The 8425-nt window shown below is 38.0% G+C and overlaps 1 protein-coding gene across 1 annotated transcript in view; it reads right to left on the reverse strand.

Moving 5' to 3' along the window:
- CDH12 (cadherin 12, type 2 (N-cadherin 2)) overlaps positions 1–6704 on the reverse strand; it is a 746064-nt gene extending 739360 nt beyond the window's left edge. The window contains exon 1 of the mRNA XM_012721921.1: positions 6333–6704. The gene's annotated coding sequence lies outside the window, so the exon portion shown is untranslated. The remainder of the gene's footprint in view (positions 1–6332) is intronic.
- Positions 6705–8425: the final 1721 nt, after the last annotated feature.

Raw genomic sequence — 8425 nt, forward strand, 5'->3', positions numbered from 1 at the left:
GTGGGGAGCAGAACAGGCAGATGGACGAAGTACACTGCTGAGGGGAGCAGCGGGCGGGTCAGGAGAGGTCTGCCGCGCCATCTGGTCACCTCCCGGGCAGACGGGAATCGAACTCATGCAGAAGCGGCTTTAGCTTCTCAGTGCTGTGCTCTAACCCACTGCGCCACCAGGGAGGGCCCCCAAATATTCACTTTAAACCATGGGAAGCACTCTGAGAGTGATATCAGCTACTCTATCGCTTGTGGTCTTGATCATGTTCACACACAAGGCACTTGGGAGTGTGGGCACACTGCCCGATTTTGGTACATGGAGTAAGTGTGCACAACTGAGCCTAAGAGTTGTATTAAATACTGAAGCAGCAGTGGTAATGATGAGAGTGTGAGAGAAATTTGCAGGGCCTGAGAGGATCCAAAGGCTGCCTGCCTCCTAGCCCGCGGCCTGAACTGAACCTGCCTCCTTGAGGCCAGCCTCCCTGCCTCGGGTGCCTGTGTACCTGGTTCCTGGCAGAGCACTAACCTGTAAAGTCCACAGAGGGCTCCAGAATCAGTGGTGAACCTGCCCTGTGCAAGCTCGCACTATAGCAACTATGATGGTGGTAAGAAGTGACTGGATTAAAGATGCTTGGACAGTAAATCCATGATGCCAAGAGAGTCAGGAGCAACACTGAATATGGAGGTGGGGGAAGGAGGAATACAAGGCCTCAGAGCTGACCCTAACATTTAAAAAGTTCAATGCATGACTATTATTCACATAAGGAATATTGGTATATTTAGATTGTAATAAGGAGGGACAGAAGCAAGAGTTTGGTTTTACATAGGTTGTGTTTAATGAAATCATGAGCTGTTGCTACAAACACCATCATGCCCTCCAGGACTAAGATGTTGAATTATCACCTGCACGCTTGAAGTTATTTGGAGATAGGACTTAGGGAGGTGGTTAGGGTTAAATCAGTCTTGGGCAAAGTATCCTCATAATGAAATGAGTGCCTTCATAAGAAGAGACACAACAGAGTAAGTTCCCTTTCTCTATACCAATATCCAGAAGAAACCACCTTGGCACATGGCTAGACACCAGCCCCCAAGAGCCAGGAAGCTCTCGTCACAAAGCAAATCAATCAGCACCTTGATTTTTGCAAAAATATACCAATAAATAAATAAATAACAAAAAAATAAATCGTTCAAGTTACCCATCCTATGGTGTTTTGTTCTGCAGACCTGGGTACATTTAATACTGGCATGCAAATGGAAATACCTACTGGGAATTCAGAGATTGAATGCTCAGCACAGGGACTGGTGAAAGGAACAGAGATTTGGAAGAGGCATTTATAAGACATGTAAAATTGTGCTACACAGCAGACATAGGGATCCCCACCTAGAAAGGAGATTGGGGCCAAAGGTTGAGTCTCAGATACCCTGGTATTTGTTAGATTATGTGATACAACTCTTAACTCTGATGGTAATAATCACAATTCTAATAACATATTCCCTTCTATGTTAGATCTCAGAGTAGTGAGTTTAATAGGGCAGTTAGACAATTATTGTATATTGATAACTCACTGTGAGGCATTCGTCGATTTCAGAAAATTAGTCCGGGCTGATCATTCTGTGTAAGTAGACCCACGATATAAAATCTTGCCAAGAGCTTAGTTTTCCCTTTTCACACACTACTCTGTTGGTAGCAGTGGGGAAGCAGTAGAGTTTCAGTAAATTTTGCTGTTAATTCTGCCTTTAATCACATCCCTTAGAGCACCCTTCATGGAAATGGACACTGGCTCACAAGGTTGGAGACCGACACCACATTCTGGACATAATCCTAGTTGCTTGTCACTTCAAACCTTCCTGTACCCTCTCTTCAGAAAAAAAGTTCTAGATACATCACACCATTCAGTGACAGCACCTTTTACCCATTGACAGAAAGGCACATATACATGTTAATTTCTTCTAGTTCTCAACATTTACCAAGTATTTGCATCTCTTCAATTACATAAAAAGTATTAGATTAGATAAGCTAATTAATATCATATTTTAGTTGATTGTTTCTTCACAATCCTTCTCACATTAAAGATAATATTTCAATAAATGTTGTACTAAATGTTAACTAAGATGCTATGATATTGTCTTTTGAATACTATTTTTCATGAAGTGTTGAAATCATTGAAATATCTTAAGGTATCACCTCCCTATGCCACAGACATAAATTTTTACCTTAATTCAAAGACCCTAAGTCATTATCATTCATTTTCCTTTCATTTTATCAATTTCCATCTCATCAATTCGCATTCCAGTTCCTATGTAAAAATATCAACCATCCTATCAAACTCCCTTGGATTCTGCATATCCTGTCCAGCTACCACCTCTTCTTCTTTTGATAAGTGATCTGAGGATCAAATCTATCCCAATGTTGCAAGTAAATTTCAGCATAAGGAATCCTGGCTTCCACACATTTTTATTCAGCCCAACAGGTCAGCTATGGCTGTGATTAATCTTTACAAACCTATCATCCTGTAATTACAAAGGCTTACCGGAGAAAGAACCATGTTAGTGTTATCTATGGAGTGATATCACACTAAGTCAAGAGTAGAAACCAAGAATCAAAACTCAAGCTGCATGCCCCAAAGCACCCATAGATTAAGTTTGGAAATTTGAACTAAAACCACTGCCTAGTGCTGAAGTTTTGATTTTTTTTTTCCACATCATCATGCAGTGGTTCAAGACAGTCATCTTTTATGGAAAAAATACATGTTTTGTATATTATAATTTCCCAGTAGAGAAGAGTAACCCACTGGTTAAGGTCTAATTAATCATGCTTGTGCTAATATTCTATCATATGGTTAAGGTTATATTCACAATAAGATACTACTATTTAACTATTTCTTTGGAACTTAGAACTAAGTATTTAGAACTTGTAGATTCAGGAGTTGATAGGTAAGTGCTGGATTTCTCTAAGGAGTATCTGTGCTTCAACTGAACTCTAATCTTCTCTAAAACCTTTACACAAATACACATGAGATTCACATATTTTAAGAAGAATTTTATATTGTTCAAATAACACAGCTGTTTTATGCAAGTCGATCTCAATCAATCAATAGAGTGATGACTTAAATATACACAGAGCAAAGGTTGGAAGGTGAACCATAGGCATTAGTTAAAAGATAGCTATGAAGATTTTATTTAATCTTTAATGCCATGAGTTATTATCAGATAAAATGATACAAACTTGAAAGCTAAATTTTAAAGATGATAAACATGAAAATTGTTTTCAATAGCTTAACAGGTACTTATTAATTCAGTGATAAGTAAGATCTGAATAAATGAATTCTTGGAACCTTCATCCAGGACAAGACAAAAAAATAGAAAACATTATTTGAAATATATCCGTATTCAATTTTTGATGATAATGACTTTCTCTGTGGTCTTTTATTAAAATATTACTCCCTATTATTAGTTATCTGATTATGTGATGCTTAAAAATAACTTTGAATAAACACTGAAATTCAACACAGGCAACAATATTCACATTCACATACACATACCTTTCGGCCTAGTAACTCAGGAAAAAAGAAAAAAGTATAATCTCCTTAAGCCCCCAAAATTATAGTGATTCTAAAAGCTATTAGAATGAATATTGTTTAACTGTCCTGTAGTAGTATATTAAAAGACCCCAGTAAATTTCATTAATTTTTACTTCTTATAGAATGATTAAGTTCCAATTAAACTTAATATTGTCACAACAAAAGGTGATATAATTTCACCTATAGTATATGTAAACAGGCTGTAGTTGGTACCACACTATAAGAACAATATTATTCATTGATGTATATTGTGTTGACAAGATAGTACAGGACACAACTACTTTCAAAGAAGCTATAATCTGTTAAAAGATTCAGGAAGTACCTTACCTTAAAGAAGACATCTATGATTATACTTTTCCTTTGAAAGTCTGAAATACATTTACCTACTAGTAGGTCATTTTATTACACAAGTCCTTAGATTTGATATTTTTATATCAAAACCTGGCTCACTTCTTAGGAAAACCTCTCTCGCTGCCTTCTTCTAGCACAATTGCTAGATAAATGTAATGAACTGGCATCTAAATGGCATATATATGTGAAAACACAGTAACATTTCACATCTCATGTAGGAACAGTTTAAACAGACTATTTGCAGTTCTGTTTCATCACCAGGAGTGCCACAATAGTGCATTTTAAGAGAGAGGAATGTCAGATATATTCTTATCAACCACAAAATGATAAAAGATTGATTGATTTCAACCAATATCACAGACGGTAGCAATAAACATTCTGCCAAAATACCAGATGCAAAAGATGCTCAATCTACAGGGAGCAGCTTTGTGCTCCAATCCTTAAAGGATGCAGTCACACATGAAGCCTCAATGGGATTCTCCCCACACACTAGCATGTTTTCTGCTGTGATAGAACATAATGTGTATCAAGCCACATGTCAGACAAATGACTTCTTCCTATGTCAGCTTTTTGTGAGAATTATCTAAAATAATCAAATCACCAAGCAGAGCAGTGGAGAGAATGAGGTCTAGTATGAAAAAAAACATTATTGGGTTGAAAACTTCCCCCTACTGCTTGAAAATGGTATATAGCAGTAGAAGTTATGAATCCAGAAACAAGATTTGCAGAAAAGACAACGGGGATAGACACACACATATGTTTGATATAAAGGGGTTTAGCAATGTCAGGGTTGAACTTGAAATTAATCCTCAAAGCAAGAATTATTCTACATTTGGATTTTCAAATGCATTTGACTTTATTTATTTATTTATTTATTTATTTTAGTCCAATAGCTTCTATAGCAAGCACAGGAAAGGTCTCTAGATCCTGCTACTGAACACATTTGATGAGATGGTTGGTTCATTAGTTAAGTGGTAGCTCCTGTTTATGTGTGGCTATGATATTGAGCATTCCAAAACAATTTGTCAATCACCTCCTTGGAAAGAGTGACTATTTGCCGTTCAATTCTGAAGCTACTTTCTGCTGAATATTTACAATGGTAATATATATCATGGTAATATATACCATGAAATCTATTATTATATTTCTTTTTAGAAATAAAAATGAAGTCATGAAAATCATTCTCAAATTGCTAAGGATCATTTAATCAATGATGCTAAGGGACGGTGAGTTTCAATATTTCTGGACAGTGTACCTCTGTGAATACTTTTCTAAATCTTACAGCTAGTTGACCAGGTGTGCTGAAACTAACACCTGCTTAGTGTGGATGGACATTCTGTACTGGTCATGTATAGTGTAATTTCAAACTGAAAACACATTTTCAGAACCTACTCTAATTTCTTTCCCCTCACTATGCAAGGTAATTTTCTAGCTGAGCAGTTTGTGAATGAGCTTCAAAATACCTGATGAAAAATTGAGAATCACACAATGGTCACAGAATTAGTGAAAACTATGTCAGTTTTCCCTCTAGAGTACAGAGAAATATGTCTAAGAGACATTAAGTACTCTGAGCTAAAGAGCTTCTGAAGCTACTGTGATTTTGATGCAGGAAGAAACAAATAATGAGCATATTTATAAAATGCTAAAGGTGTCTTTGACATATGATCTGTTACTATGTCCTATATAGTGCATTTTTCTCACATTTTAACTGTATCACCAAGTGATTAATACCCTCAAGATAATTTTGACATGCATCTTATATAACCCACAGCAGGTCTAGTGATCTGTATCTTTCACTTGTCCCAAATTAGTTCTAAGGTAGGAAACTCAGAGGTTGAATACTGAGACGCCAGCTATTCAAACCTTAACATTGTTTTTTTATGGTTGTCATTTTTGAATGTGAAATAAAGTTTGAAAATGCCCGTGTCTGAAAAAATCAGTGGAGAAGGGCAAGGGGTCTTTTTGCATTAAAAAAAAAATCACTAAAGCCTGAGTTTTATGGAAGCTGTTGGCAAATAAAGCATTGATTATGTTGTGCAAAAAAAAAAAAAAAATAGGTATCATAAGTCATTTGTCAAATAACCAGTGAACCCCGAGTGTACCTAATTATTTTTCCCTTGAAAATTTAGCCAAGCTAAAGAAGGCACATTCGCGGTTAAAACGTTTCTTCCCCTTTCGTTTTAATTTAACCTCTTGCTCTGAAGACTAGACTTGTTTGGAACTTCCCGAAGTTTCCCAAAGCAAAACCACGCATCAGCTCCTAATTCAGGTGCCAGACCTGCGAGCAGCCTCCTTCGCCTCCTGACTAAGCTAGGCAACACTTTATTAATCATGCAATCCATAGATTGCTGTGCGTGCAGCCTGCAGCGATCACACACGATGCAATCCCCATCAAAAAAGGAAGCCTTACCTGATGGCAGAAAAAGGCAGCCAGTCGCAAAAGCAGCAGCAGAAACGGCAGCGATGCAACAACCCAGCCTTGCAGCGAAGGTGAGAACCTCTTTCTCCAGCTCTCTCCTCTGGCTCTTTTTCTTTCCAAATCACTGGAGCAACAAACTGCCTTGCCTCTTGGCCCCTTTCATTCACAGACGGTTCTCCACGCCGGGCAGCCGGTACGCAGCACTTTCTTCCTGGAAGAGGCTGCCTCTCTTCTCAGAAACGCTTGGACCCCGGTCCGCGGCTCGCTCCACGTTTACCCTTCAGATCAATAACGCTCGCCGAGCGGCTGAGTCTCAACTGCAGCGGGGAGCCGGGAGCCAATGGGGGCTCAGGATTCCCTCGCAGTCATCTCCCCGCCCTCAAAACAAAACACAGCGTGCCTTTGACACATCATGGAGTTGTGAAAACTAATTGAATCCCATATTCGCAATGTATCTTGTTTGTTCTTTTTCCCCCCTAGCGTTCACTGCACAAAGCTTTGAAGGAACCCAAGGACTCCATGGCTCTCGGAGCACGCGTTAAACAGGCTTAGTAGAGGGTGAAGACCGGGCGCTGAGAAAGTACTAGCACCTGGGTTAACACCTGCAGCTTTGGTGTGTGCAAATGCTCCAGGAAGCTGACAGTCAGCAATGGAGCAGCTGAGAGGCAAACGGGTTCTGGGCTCCACTCTGCTAAGTGACTTGCTTTCTTTTGTGGGAGAAAATAAAGTCTATTTTATCTGGAAGTCGTTTCTTTCTTTAAACACTGTGTTAAGAATCAGTGGCTAATTGAGGATAGTAACTTAATCCAAGCAACCTCTGACTTCCTGTCTTTTCTGTGCTGATTGAACTTAGTCCAGACACTGCAAGACATTAAAAAGTGGTAAGACTATTTGTCTGGTTGAATTATGGTGTCCATATAAGTATTTTAATAATAGTTTCGTTTCACAAATAAAAGTATTAGTGATTATTTCTAACTTCATGCAATATTATAATGATAAAAAAATCTTACAGTAAAATTAACTTTCTTCCAAAATCACAACACATGTTTTCTGAATCATGAGCATGGCGTTTCTGTTGGTTTGCAACCTTGAGAGTTTGCAGGAAAATTAGGAGTCTGCCTAAGCATGCATTATCAGCATCCAGAGTCAGAAGAGACCAAAGAAAGAGAAAGACCAGGTCAACATGGGAAGTGGCAGCTTTAAGAAGAAAACTTATGTAGGTGCTTTCTTAGGTAGCTGCATGATAATTAGCTCTGCATAACACGTGCCAGAAACTTAAGATGATACATAAATGCCTTAAGGTCAAAGGTGGTTTCAATCATAGATACAATAGAGTGTTTCAATAACACATTGTCCTCTGAAAGTTCCGTCTTCCAAGTGGCTTTGGTTTGGAAACAGTTTAAAATATTTACTCCCAAGGACAGGAGAAAAGGTAAATTACCTCCAGATGCCCAGTTCAACTTGGAGGTCAGCGGGTGATCACATCCTCCCCTCGACCTCCTCCAACAATTTCACTCTTGAAGTGTTAACTACTGAATAAAAAATGTGTTTAAACAAGTGCTTCTGGAACTATTTACTTCCCTTCAAGAATCTAAGTCACTTTATCATTTTCTGTCAAGAATGCAGCGATATTTGGGATAATAATTTAATCTATGTCAAAATTCTCAAGTACACAATCTCTACACTGTTAAAAAAATATGTATAAATTTGAGCAGGATTGGTAGCTCATACAACTGCACAAATAAGAATGTCTTTTCAATGTCACTGTTGAATAAGAATAAAATTAATGTGTCTTTCTGAAATCTTTTTGTTCCACTGAATTAATACAAATGGGTTGATGCATTTGTTGTAACCAAGCTTTGTGTGACTTGACAAGTTGAAATAGCTTGGGGAGACCTTACAAGCCAAACAATTTTGTTACTTGTCCATCATGTGAAAGAAACATGGACAAGTATAGTATTTACAGTATTATATGCTGTGTCAGTATAAAAAGGTTAATGCTAACTTTATTCTAACTCATTCATGTAGGCAATAAAACCTTATTCAGGACTTTATTTTGTAAATGTAGTCAACTGCCTTCTTAA

This window comes from Condylura cristata, unplaced genomic scaffold, assembly GCF_000260355.1.
Source record: "Condylura cristata isolate star-nosed mole 26May11 unplaced genomic scaffold, ConCri1.0 scaffold00007, whole genome shotgun sequence".
NCBI lineage: Eukaryota > Metazoa > Chordata > Mammalia > Eulipotyphla > Talpidae > Condylura > Condylura cristata.